This window comes from Pollicipes pollicipes, unplaced genomic scaffold (genome assembly GCF_011947565.3).
Source record: "Pollicipes pollicipes isolate AB1234 unplaced genomic scaffold, Ppol_2.1 Scaffold_7262;HRSCAF=8765_pilon_pilon_pilon, whole genome shotgun sequence".
Classification (NCBI taxonomy): Eukaryota; Metazoa; Arthropoda; class Thecostraca; order Pollicipedomorpha; family Pollicipedidae; genus Pollicipes; species Pollicipes pollicipes.
Genome location: NW_023597055.1, coordinates 6,225,658 through 6,239,220, shown reverse-complemented (window position 1 = coordinate 6,239,220; position 13,563 = coordinate 6,225,658). Strand labels below are relative to the sequence as shown.

At 44.8% G+C, this 13,563-nt stretch overlaps 1 long non-coding RNA gene across 1 annotated transcript; it reads right to left on the bottom strand.

Annotated features, from left to right (window-relative positions):
• Nucleotides 1–4,515: 4,515 nt before the first annotated feature.
• LOC119114293 (uncharacterized) lies at nt 4,516–7,590 on the bottom strand. Its single transcript, XR_005096010.1, has 3 exons — nt 7,492–7,590; nt 6,109–6,219; nt 4,516–4,832 (listed from the first exon to the last, which is right to left on the bottom strand). It is a non-coding gene; the product is annotated as an uncharacterized LOC119114293 (long non-coding RNA).
• Nucleotides 7,591–13,563: the final 5,973 nt, after the last annotated feature.

The window sequence follows — 13,563 nt, the reverse complement described above, 5'->3', positions numbered from 1 at the left end:
TGGTGTCATGGATAGCACTTAATAATTTTTTGTCATGAGCCTTGTGTGCACTGGCAGCTTCAACACTTCCTTGTATTTTGCTCATCCAACCATAACTGCATCCACTTGCCATGTATACAGCTTTGTGCAAGGTCGGCATGTTTGCAGTGGCATTTCACTACATGTAAAATTTTCCTGTTATTTTTTAGTAAAGCAGCCTGATGGCTGAAGCATGTGGCATGACTGTGGAAGTGAAAGGTATGCTCGCGTCTTTTTCACCTAAGTTCCAAAAATAGGCTGAGCAAGTAGTGCCACTTATTGGTTGTCTGCTTTGCTGAAAGTGATTTGTATATTGCATCATGTGTTTTTGGTCATTCAGATGTCAGGTGGGGAGTCAATACAAGAGGGCACACTTGACCCATCTTTTCATGATCAAATTTATCATGAAAGCAGCAATGATTGCAGTGCAAGCACCATGTCGTTGTTCATTACGTCATGCCACAGTACAGCACTGAAGTAGTGTCGCAATGAACCTATTGGCCCGTGCCATTACACAATATACCACATTGGTTGACCACTCTATGTCAAGCCTATAAGACAGCAGCTTATAATCTATGAATGATTGGCAACAACTGATTAAACAACGCCAAAGGACTTTTAACAGCAAGAATGTCGTTGCACCACAATGGTTACATCAGGGTTAACCATGAATTGCATGAATATTCCGAAGCAAAAAAAAAACATTCTTGGTAGCCCAACCTTACCATTTTACTACAGCGATGCATTGAGAACCAATTCATAGCAACTTTACAACTATATCAATTTTCGCATGACACCGCATTGCCAGTTACAAACAATAAAGAAAGTAACTACTGCGCAGATTACATGATACCAATGTCAGGACAACAGCACTGCAGGCAACGATGGGTCGACAATAAAGTATTGACAAAATAATCAATAGCATAGCAGCAACAGCAGCAGCGCAGCATATCGTGCTTTGATATTAGTAATCTGCCATAAAAACTGGCGATCGCTACGTTGCGTATGTCAAACAGTCCACCAAAGCTTTTCTTACGGCCAGCACCACGACAAAAAATCCACAAACGAACTGCTCACCAATCCGCAACCCGACGCAGCCCCCGCGACGAGAATGACCGGTTAGCGTCAGCTTTCGTGTGTTTTGAGGTATTCTTTAGGCCTGGCTGTCAAATACTGCCAGGTATTGCTGTCGTCACAAAACCATTCCATAACGACATCAAACAATGACGTAATCGGGCTCATTTTTACAAACTTTGAAATTTTGCCAACTAGCGTCGTTTTTGAACCTTGAAAGCGTACCAATAGTTACAAGTGAGCTTTTCCCATCATATCTGATGCCTTCCTCAATATCTTCAAATGTGGAACATTCCCTTTAAATTGTGATATTTTGTCCAAATCTTCTATGTATCGATAGCAGACCCTCCCGGATACTGTTATTTTGCACGCCCCTGGTTCTGAGCCGTGACAAATATAAAGTTTAAAGCTCACCTGAAGACGGCATGTTTGTCATCATATAGTGAACTTTGCCGCCTACTTATTTTATGTCTTTGTTTGAAGCTTTTACACCCCAATCATTATCGGAAAATAGTGATAACTTTTGGAGGTAGGATGATATAATGCCCCTGTTTTTTTTCTATTCCTGATAATGTTTCCACTATTAAAAAGGCAATCGTGTCTAACTAGTGGAAAAGTTAGGTGCAGGCATTGATAACCATTTGTGCTTCTAAGTGGTGCAGATAACCATTCTAAGTTTAAATGCGTAGGCTTTTTTACAATTTTTTTGCAAGTAAGTTTAAATGGTGCAAATAACAATTTGTGCGTTCTAAGGCCACTTTTGTCAGACTGTAAAACTGGGTTTTAGAATTCAGTGTTTAATTGATTTTTTTTAACTGAATGACTCATTCGGTTTTGAAGATGTGAATTAGAAGATGATCTTCGAAATGATGACCTCAGTTCGAAATCCCATACAAATGTGAAACACTCCCTTTAGGTCCTTTCGATCCTCTTCCCAATCCTCCCATGCATATAAGCAAAAAAGGAGAATATTGGGCGCATGGAATGCAGCTAGTATCTGAACTGATGGTTAAGCAAATTCTGAACGTATCGCTATATATATCATCACCTTCATATCTCATTTTTATCACTATCACATAGGCTGCAAAATGGGAGTCATTTCTCAACACAAAAACAATTTTAGGATTAACCAAACGTTTCTTTTTTATTTCGATTTTGCATCATTGACGTAAATCAAAGTGACAGAGATCTTGGAGAAAAATAAGCATTTTGGGGAAGTTAGCTCAATTTTTTAATCCTAGTCCTAGTCAATCGTTGTTCCGGAGCAACACTTAAATTCTTGACTATGTCCTCTGATCAACTAAAGGGTGCCGGCAACACGAAAAGTGAGATTTTATATTTACTTGTCTAGTCCCACCACCAAATTTCGGCAACGGTTCACGCTGCCGTGAATGCTAATTCGCTCGTACTTATATACTACTTAGTACTTAGACTATTTGTATATACTATATATATATATATATATATTATATAAATATATATACATATAATATAGACTACTGTAATAATCAGAACTTAGACTTATATAATACTTAGTACACAAATAACCTACATTGCGCATGACAATGACATTATGGTGTTTCAGTTGCCATGCATTCAAAATGAGGCGGGTCAGGGCCGCTTTCCCGTCAGTGACATGACATGACATGTCAGCGACATGACATGGCGACACGACAGTTTGGAACAGTGTCTCCCGGACGTACAGCTTACCTGAATCGCATTACATGTTTGATGATGTGAGCGGAGAAAGGTGTGTTCAAGGGAAGGCATGTGCCTCAAGGCCTTGGTGAAAGGTTGAGAACCATTTTTCTGGAATGATGCCTGGAGGAGTGCTTCTGTTTTGTTTTGCAGTAACTGACATGCATATGTTTTATCGATGCAGTTCTTGCATGGCACAAGCCTTCGTGTATACGGGAGGCGATGCCAAATACTTCATACACACTGCTCTTGTGGAAACATAAATAAATACACAAAAATTACCAGAGCACAGAATGGTAAGATGATCGCATATTCCTAGTCTAGTATCTATTGCGAGATGAATACCGCCATCTAGCGTTATTCGCGACACCACGCCTCCATGGCTACATATTGCTAGCCATCGCAGTGGGGCTTTGTAACGGAACGACAGGTGCCAATAAGTATACGACCGAACGATTTTAATAAATGTAAATCCCTGTCACAAATAGCTGAATGTACGACTAGCATAAAAACGCGTACCAAGACAAAGATTATGCACGGACTTGCAAAAGTGTCATCGACATGAAATGGGGACATCATGTACATGCAGAAGTTTGGCATCAACACCCTTGTAGCCATTATCCATCTCTTGACTCCAGTGACAGCCGGCGGCGGGTGGTGCAGCTATCCGTTCTTGCAATGTATTCTTGGGCACAAGATGGAGCGCCACCCTTTGCATACAGTCAGGTTCTAATGTGTTGCAGTGATTGGGGAAGTAGCATTTTCCATTGAAATGCTCTGAAGGGAAAGTGTGATCAGTTTTTACAGCTGGTGCGTGATGGATATTATCAAGTAAAGAATATATAAAGTATATGATTATTTCGTCAATTACGCTAAGTATAAGAGCGCATCATTGATGAGAGCCGCCCTATGGTTATGGTTTTGCCGTGAAAAAGCTGCTGGTATGAAAATGGGATGATATGAACCTGAACCCACGCAAAATGCGAATTCGTCTCTAAGAAAACTGAAAAGCGGATTCCATACGGGAAGGTCTGAAGGGTGTGCTATTGATGCGACGCATGGCAGGAGTCGATGAACATCTTACAGACGACCCTTCGCTTTTGCGGGAGCTTCGTAGTGCACACTACTAAGACCACATCACCATGGTGACACACTTGCTCAGCAACGGCTGGAACGTACTGAAGGTGTCACCCACACGAGGGTACCGGAGACGTTCGCGAGGTTTCGGACGCCAGTGACAAACATTTGCTTTCCATTTCCCACCATCCTCACCGAATTCGTAACGCCTTTGACCTTAAACGCATTAGCTGGCTAGCTGTACTCACAGTTGGAACCTGTCGCAACCCTGACGTCCCTGAACACAAGGAGTCGCCATGATTTAACTCTTATTTCGTCAGCGGTTCAGGCTTTGAAAAACTGTGGTACAAATCAGGCATATGGCTAGCGGTCTAACGCGCTGCTTGGGAGAATAAAAAAAAGGGAAATCCAAAAAAAGAAAAAAGGTTATTTTACATCAAAGCATTGACACCATGTGACTGTAACTGCTCGCACCATAGGCGTGGTTCTTCGGGGTGGGCGGGGTCTGTGGGACTGTAATATCTCTTGGTGCCTGCTGTGACATGACAACTGCAGTCTGGTGTCCTCCACGATCTCATGCCTCAATGGCCACCCTTTGCGAACTGTCGCCTTGCATTTCAAACTTGCACAACAGATGTAAACAATGCACGATGCCGTAATTGTATTCAATGTAACGCCCTCTCGCAAGGAGCTCACTGTCCGGTTCGCATAAACACGTGCAGAAATCGAACACGATCTTGCAAAAGTGCTTTCAACAAAAAAGGTTAATACCATGTGCATGCAGCGACACATCACCATCACTGCAGTCGTTATCCATCCCGTGACGACAGCGGCAGCCGACAGTAGGTGGTGCAGTTAACCCTTGCAATGTTTTCCTCTGCACAGAACACAGCACCATCCTCTGCGACAGTCACCTCCCAATGTGGTGCATTGATCGGGGTAGCGACATTTTCTTTTGCATTCCCCTGAAATGAGAGAGTGATCGGTCTTCACAACTGGTGCATGGTGGACATTATTAAGTATATGATGTGTGACGCCAACGAATATTTTGTCAATTATCTTAAATATAAGAGTGTATCATTGATGGCAACTATCCTATGGTTTTGACGCCAAAACACATCTGACGTGATTATGTTATGATGTGAAAATGAACACAATCGAAAGGCAAATCGCTTCTTTAGCACGCGACAATGTGGCCGGTTAAACATCCTTTGCTCGGGTGAGGTCAGTTTGACCCCTTGCGATATCAAAAAGTATGAGAGCTGGAAACACTAACTTCACAGAGCGGGTTGCTTATATGTGAATTCACTTGTGTCAAAATTATGGATTCTTAGGTCCTGACTTCGGGGTCAAACGAGGTCAAACAAGATCAAGCTTCAGATTAGTATCCCCAGACCCTTTCATACATCCGCTGTGCATCTGGACAATTTAAGGTTAGTGACCTTGTCTGAACTTAATAGGGTCATGGTGGACGAAAATCCACAAGGCTGACCCCTTTTCCGACTGGAAAAGCATGAAAGTCTCCGCTGGGCAGAACGTTCCTAAGAACATAAAGTTAATCTTGATCATTTAAGGCCAGTGACCCAACCTGACCTTTAAAAGTCCCTGGATCATGTTTGTTGAAATCCCTATTTTTGCCAACTTCGAAATGAGCATCAGAAACAATCCCTTAAAGCAAGCCATCGAACATAAAACGCTAGTTTTGAACTCGGTCTGACATTTATACCTGACCTACTTCAATGGAAGTTGTTGTTTTCATAAATATAATTGGCTTATGACATAATAAACTATCTCAGAGATGTATGGCTTCATCAAACACTTCGCCGTCGCACAAAATGAAAGATTTTCTAGACATGGCCTTCGCTGAGAGCCATGGCCCGATTTTGACCTACAATAGGTCAGCTACTTTACAAGGTGCCGTACAAGGTACGTCTAATTCTCGCATAGCATTTACCTACGGCTATGCAACGTTGCGTGTGACTACGCCGCGCCGTTCGCAATCCATTAAAAAAAAAAACATCCGGGGCAACTTCACACACACCCGGGCGTATGTCAGAACTAAATAGCACATCTCGATAGGGAAGACCTTACATGTAACCTATCGATGTGGTGCATGACAACAGTTCATGAGCATGTTGCTAACGACTTGTAGTTTGGGCAGAAATTTCGTAGTCCATAGCGTCACACATCACCATAGCGACAACGTCTGCTCAGCACCAGGCGACAACGAATGGAACGTACTGTATGTGTCGCCCCGAAGACAGCAGAGACGCTTGTGAGGTTTCCAGCACCAGCGGCAGACATTTCTCTTCCATTTTCCGCACGCCTGGCCGAATTTGCGACACCTTCCACCTGCAATGCACCGGTTGGATACCTCTCTTTACGGTTGAAGCCTGCCACACTTTTGACGTGCTAGAACTCAAGGAGTCATTTAGCACGATACAATGCCTGTATGCACGACGGTCTGGAGTGCTGACAATTGAGGTACAAATCTGGCGCATGGATAGCGACCTAATGCGTTGCTGAAGGGAACCAAAGAGCTCTTTTACGATCAAAGCTTTGGTACCATACAATAGTGACTGCTCACAGGGAACACATGATTCTCTTGGGTTGGTTGAGGTGTGATTGCCCCCCTTATACCTCACGGACACATCTCTCGGTGGTCTGAATAGGATCGTCTTACCTTTTTGCATTTTTACTGATATCTAGATCAGACACGCCCGGTTTAATAAAAACAATAAGATTAATACGCCAGTTGATTTCGCACCATCCGGCTGGTACACATGCCGGGGGTGCCGGTACAGGACATCTTGGGGTGGTTCAACCGACCACAACGATTCTGCTCAATATAGCAGCTACTTCTATGAGCAGCAGCTTCGGACGGGGCATTTTAGCAGGTGGATAGTTTGCCAAGATGCGTATTCAGATCACAGTTTGCGGGACAGTTTGCTACAAAATAGTCCTATCATCAGCACACCACATTCACCTGACATAACATGGCAAAGAACGAAAAGTGGACCTAGAAAAGTGAGGCAGTGAGACCTAAAGCTGACAATTTTTCTTGTGCAGACGCCTAGACCATAGGTCATACAGAAGATATGACGGCGGGGCAGAAGGCCCACCAGCTATTTTTGGGGACATGCTGTCCCTGCCGTTCCCACCTACCAGTGGTATCTGCTTTGGCAACCATGGAAAGTCGGTGATGAAGGTGGAATTTGGCAATGCAGTATGATGGAATAACTTCCAATGAAGTATGCACTTCCATGGTTGTACCACACACGAACACTTGTACTTAGCTGCCCGAAGCACAAATATAATCATTACATTGAGTCCGTCCCAAGGGTCCATCACAGCGTGACTTTGAAATCTTCTTTGATGGTCACACACTCCCTTTAAAGCCCCTGAATGTCTTCATTTTTGGAGCAGGTTTTGCGACAGTTTTTCACCTTTACAGAACGAGGACCAAGAGCTCTTCGTGTGGTGCTGCGACGCCTCGGCTGACACAGAATATTTTCACGGTCTCCTTATGGACCTTTTTATTGTCATGTCTGTTAGACACTTCCATTGTTAAAGAGCAGCGACCAACACAGGAGGACTTTGCCAAGAGAAACACCGGAAACTCACCTTCAGTGGTCACCAACACCAGACAAAACACGACGATTAATGGTAGCAGACGCATGGTTGGTGAGAGACGACTCGACAGGATATGCCCATGCTGCCTTTGGTCGCTTTTTATACTAGCAAAAACGGACCATGAGGCGGAGGGGGCGTCAATCATCCCATCCCCTCCAAAGGTCAACAAACAAGCCTGTGATGTCTGGCGACATTTGCAACAACAAGGTGATATCATCAACCGCAACCTTTGTTTACGAACGTGCCAATGGTGCACGGAGTAGTGCTTAGTCACACAGGAAGGGCGTAGAGGACAATGCCGACATGGCCCATGCAACGCATTCGGGATGTATGTACATGGAACGTACTGACCGATTGTGATAAAGCGTTGCGTTACTCATCTCGTTGAATTAGAACGCTGCGAAGTGTTAATAGTCAAGTTACCGTCCTTACGCTTCTTTTATGAGACCTTGTAATGTCGACTACCGCGAACGCTTTTCACGGAAATATGTCCTATATAGCTTGGAGACCCAAATTAGCTTACGCGCTACTTGTATAACCGAACATACCGCAGAATTCAAGATGGCGGCCGCCACCATCCTGAGTGTGTGTCCGGTTTCAAAGTTGTTTTCTCTATGGATTGGAGTGTTGTTCAACACGATTTTTGAGATATTTCCTGCTGCAGGGAGTCCATTTCTGCAATTATTTGTCACAAATGGGGTCGAATTCAAGGCCAAGTCGAGGGTCAAAGGTCAAAGATGATCACGAAAAACGGCAGTCACCTCTATTGATTAATACATGTGCTGTGTCCTCATGTCCTCATTGTGAGGATGCCACTCACAGAAGCGGCATGTGTTCTATACGGCAATCATATTGACATATGCTACATGCATGACGCATGCACTATAGAATACGTTTTTTTCACCTGGTTGTGTACGTGCAGCCGAGTTATCATCTTCGTACTTCTTATATGAGACTGCAATGTCAACTACCGCGAACTTCGAACGAAAATCGGCAGCCGCAACAGGCAAAGTGCATGCCGCTGGCGCACAGACTGCTGCAAGTGTTAGGGAGAGATCGCATGCCATGAAACATATCATCACTTCCAGAGCCGTTGTTTATAGTCAGTTGTGTTACTGACCATTTGTTCACGTCACTTGATGTGAGCAGGAAAAAAGTGACGTAAGCAGGCTCAAATCATTGTTTATTTGTTCTGCAGTCTAAGCCCTGTACAACTAAGGCGATACAATCAATTCTTGGCGCTGAATTCATTCCTCACGGGATTACTTTGGATGTTAGAGCAGTCATGGTCTTTGATGTAACTCGGCCCTCCTCAAAGTTTATCTGTCAATCCTGCCGTGACGTCATCACGGGGCGCCGAGGGAACTGAAAGAATTGCAAACCCATAGGAAGGGTCTTTTTCAGAGGCAGCTTTTGGGCAGTTTGAAAAGATACAGACGGCTAAAATGCTTTCAGCATCCGGTAAATCGTGTCTTCTGTCGTACACCAAGCGTGCTCTTGCTCTTGTACACCAAGTTCAGTGCCTTAGTTTTGAATTTCACGGCATTTTGCATAGGCGTTGCGACATTACCCTGGGTGGCGCTACCTGTATCAATACTTACTTTACAGATGACGTTAGTGTTCTTCGCGGACATATGATATCCATCCAGTTTTCTCAAATGTTACATTTTGCTTCTTAAAGCGTTCTGCGCGTTGGAATGCAAGCCGTGCTTACCGGGTTTGAGATGCCTTAATGTCTTGTAGGCAAATGTCTTTCCATTATGTTGTTTGGCCACTGAGGCATATTCTGGACCCATTTCTCTGACTTCCTAGTGAAGATGTCACCTAACTTTCTGCCACTGTATTGGACAGCTACATTGCTGAACCAGCTAAGATTGACGTTAACTTGAAAATTTGACAGCTTTCTGGGCACGATTGGCGCTTTTAACGCTTGAAATTGGCTGAGTATTGAACGCGTGATACGGACATGGGACATTTTGAGCTCACCATCAATATTAGTGGACATGTTCGTGCAAGAATATCTCGAATATCAAGAATATCAAGAATATCAAGAATATAAAGAGATGTAAGTCCATATGCAGAAAGATTACAACACTGAGCAAACTAATAATTTTAGGGCATATGTTCCGCATATATAGAATACCAATATGATGCAGAGATACAACACAACACCAGATCATGATACCTTTACAAAATGCCGCGCGCTGAGGAAGCAGCTACCAAAAGCGTCGTAGCAGTGTACAAGCAAGACGTCATGTATGCTGTCCACATCGAGACACAGAGAGATGCGTAGCTTTAGCGTAGCTTTTGCATGTAGCTTTTGCGTCCAGGCCAACTAATGACAGCACGTTGTAATCAGAAAGGCAACATCCGCCCTATATCCAACAGAATCACACATCCCAAAAACGCGCTCACCAGTTCCAGGAAGCGTGCCGGAATGTGGAACCCGATCAACCCCCGCCCCCCCCCCCCCCCCCCAGCCTCCATCCAGAACAGTGAGAACCTGGGCCGATCGGCGCGAAACTGACACTGCTGGCCAAATGGGCATACATTAATATTTCAGTGGCGGCGCTTATTTTGAGGCACTATGATGCCAGCTAGCTAAATTGGGAGCCCACTAGAGCCCTTTTCAAAATAATTTCATTTCCAGATGGTGATAAAACGCCGTTTCTTACACGATACATATCAGATGGATGTTATGGCCTGCACTCATCCAGACATTACCGCCGTTATATGCGCTGTTTTTCATGACATAATGCATATTCATGGAAATAGCTTAGTAGCATTTTTATTTTTTATCTACCCCATGCAAAACATGGCATGGCGTCGCGCCGAGGACTTGGGCTCTTCAACATATCTGACCCAGCCTAAGCCCAGTTTTGGGACGCCTGTCAAACTAGTAGCAGTTTTATATCAAGCTGTACATAGATATTCAGGACTTTCACAATCTGGCTAGAAATCGATAGACTAATAACGTTAAGTCTACGCGTTTCAAAACCTGAACAGGTAAGGTGGGCACGCGCAACTGCACAAAATATTTTAGGCTTAGGTTCTAGGTCAATTAGAGCAGACCGTTGCGATGGAGCTTATAAAGTGTACCCGTAAACCAGTGCCTAAGTCTTTTAAAGCGTTAAGTTTGAGCATATTATATTGTGCGAAGTTTTTCGTGCCCAACTTAGCTTTTCGTGGTTCGAGATGCATGGGCTAAGCTTAGACAGGCGTAGTTTAGGCTAGCTTGATAGGTGTAGTTTTGGGTTAAAAATATTGCCTAGGGCCAAGATTTGACCAGCATCTTGTCCACTTATTTGCGTGTATCAGTGGGCAGGGTGTGCCATTCATGCATCTGAACGCCAGTTGAGAGCTAAACCCTCGCGCTGACTCGCTGTTTTTCATAACACGAACACTGATGGCAGGGTGGGGGGGGGGGGGGGGGGGTGGGGGGCCGTTGCCTGTCAAACGGAAGCACCCGTGAATAAAACAGTACAGATGCAAAGAAATGCCCAAATTTTCCAGGCAACAATTAGGGACCATGAAAAACTCACATTTTTACGCTTTCCTACGATTTTCTTCAAGGTTGGCTCAAGGATCTGGAGGTCGTGCTCAGAAGGCCAAGGTCCAGACCTGGGAAGCTCGGGAAGCCGAGACACAAAAGGTCGATGCTGAAATATTCGGGGCCAAGGTGGCCTACGTCCAGGTGTTCGAGGCCCTTCCGGCCGATACATTGTCAAAGTTCTGGTACAATGTCAAAGTTAAGAGAGTTTGGATTAGAGAAATCAATGCTCGGAATGTCGCGGTTCAGGAGATCGAGGGGCTGGCGATCGCCGCAGAAAACGTCCATGTTCTGAGTTCTGCAGTTTTCAATGTTTTCCATTTCGACGAATTACATGTATCGAATTCCAAAACCTTAAGCGAGAAAGGAGTCTGTGCCTGGACCGGTCGATCTATGTGACGCTGATATGGGCATTTTGTCAACCTGAAAATGACCTACTTTGTACCTGAGGGCGTCGAGAACACGTTTGTCAGATGACCAGGTGTCGTTCGCACCGCAGCCACAATACCCATGCTTTACGGACCGGCGCCGATGCCTTTTGAGTTGGCAAAACAGATGCTACCAAATAGATGGTTCCGTAATTGTATTCAACGTACAGCCCAACTACAAACAGCTAAACGTCCGGTTCGCATAAACGCCTGTTGAGAATTACGTGCGACCTTGCTGTTATGCCACCAGCATAGCATGGGTCTTCCTTGTACATGCAGTCACTTCACATCTGGCGTCAGTGCAGTCGTTATCCATCCCTTGACGACAGCGGCAGCCGGCAGCAAGTGGTGCAGCTAGCCCGTCCAGCAATGTTTTCCTTTGCAGTATACGCAGCACCATCCTTTGTGACAAGTTGCCGTTTAATGTGCTGCAGGTATTTGGGAAACTGCATTTTCTCCCGCAGTCACCTGAAATTAGAGAACGGTCGCTTGCAGGGATTTGTGGATGTTGAATCCTCTGCAGCACGTTGATGTAGCTTCGACGAACATAACGTCAGCCAATTTGAATGTAGAAGCGTGCAATTTATGACAACCATCCCATGACTAAAAAATCGCCTGCTAACATGAGCAAATGCAATGCTCGAAATGCATACTGCATCTCTAAGAAACCTGAAGAGCGCACTTCATGAGAGAAAGCCTGATGGGCGAGCGATCGACGCCATGTATGACATGAGTTGATAAGCATCTCGACAGTCAACCTCCGCTTTAGCTGGGGTTTCGCGTAGCACAAATCCACAGTGGTTCAGAAATGCAACACTATTAGAAATAGTCTTCGCTGAGAGTCACGGCCTGATGTTGGCCTGCAATAGGTCAGTGACCTTGCAAAGTACGCCTAATTCTTGCATAGCAAAAGATCCAGCCTTTAAATGTTTACAGCTATGCAAAGTTCTGTGTGACCACGCCGCGCCGTTCGCAATCCATTTTGAAAAAAAAAAACATCCGGGGCAACTTCACACACACCCGAGCTTATGTTAGAACTAAACAGCACATCTCGTAAGGGAAGACCTTACTTGTAAGCTATCGATGTGATGCATGACAACAGTTTATGAACATGTTACTAACGACCCCTAGTTTGAGCTGACGTTTCGTAATCCATAGCGTCACACATCACCATGGCGACAACGTCTGCTCAGCACCAGGCGACAACAAATGGAACGTACTGTATGTGTCGCCCGGAAGACAGCAGAGACGCTTGTGAGGCCTCCAACACCAGCGGCACACATCCCTGTTCCCTAACTCCACACGCCTTGCCGAATTTGCGACACCTTCCACCTGCAATGCACCGGTTGGTTACCTCTGTTTACGGTTGAAGCCTGCCACACTTTTGACGTGCTAGAACTCAAGGGAGTCATTTAGCACGATACAATGCTTGTATGCACGACGGTCTGGAGTGTTGACAGTTGAGGTACAGATCTGACATATGGCTAGCGGCCTAATGCGTTGCTGAAGGGAACCAGAAGGCTCTTTTACGGTCAAAGCTTTGGCCCCATACAATCGTGACTACCCACGAGGAATACATGATTCTCTTGGGTTGGTTGAGGTGTGGTTGCCCACCTAATACCTCACGAACACATCCCTCGGGGATCTGCAATGGATCGTCTTACCTTTTTGCATCTTTTACTGACATTTAGATCAGACACGCCCGGTTTAATAGGAACAATAATATTAAAAATCCGGTTGATTTCGCACCACCCGGTTGGTGCAAATGCCAGGGTGTCGGTAAGACATCTTGGGGGTTCAGTCGACCGGAACGATTCTGCTCAATATAGCAGCTACTACTATGAGTAGTAGCTTCAGATGGGGCATTTTAGCAGCTGGATAGTTTGCCTGGATGCGTATTCAGATTACAGTTTGCGAGACAGTTTGCTCCAAAATTGTCCTATTATTAGCATACCAGCTTACCTGACATATCATGGCAATCAACGAAACGTGGACCTAGAAAAGTGAGGCAGTGAGACCTAAAGCTGACAGTTTTTCTTGTGCAGACGCCTAGACCATAGGTCTTACAGAAGATATGATGGCGGG